Source organism: Centrocercus urophasianus, unplaced genomic scaffold (assembly GCF_019232065.1).
Source record: "Centrocercus urophasianus isolate 14NV4802_14NV808 unplaced genomic scaffold, USGS_Curo_1.0 seq_11, whole genome shotgun sequence".
Classification (NCBI taxonomy): Eukaryota; Metazoa; Chordata; class Aves; order Galliformes; family Phasianidae; genus Centrocercus; species Centrocercus urophasianus.
Genome location: NW_024884253.1, coordinates 64,398,558 through 64,398,840, shown reverse-complemented (window position 1 = coordinate 64,398,840; position 283 = coordinate 64,398,558).

The following is a 283-nucleotide window of genomic DNA, read 5'->3' as shown; positions in this document are numbered from 1 at the left end:
CATAGTAATTTGGAGCAGGCAATAGCAAGTGCAGTAAGATAACTGAATAACTATTTTCTTCTCAGACTGTAAGAGAAAGAGATAAATGAGAAAACAGAAACAGCTTAACTCACCAAAAATCAAATCACTGCATTGCCCTCTTAGCCACTGAGTGTTTTGGAATAAAAGACTGAAGATTATATCAGTACGATAGAGGCTCCCTGCTCTCTCTACAGTCAGAAGCTGTAGACTGTGATGAAAAGAAAAGAAAAGAAAAGAAAAGAAAAGAAAAGAAAAGAAAAGA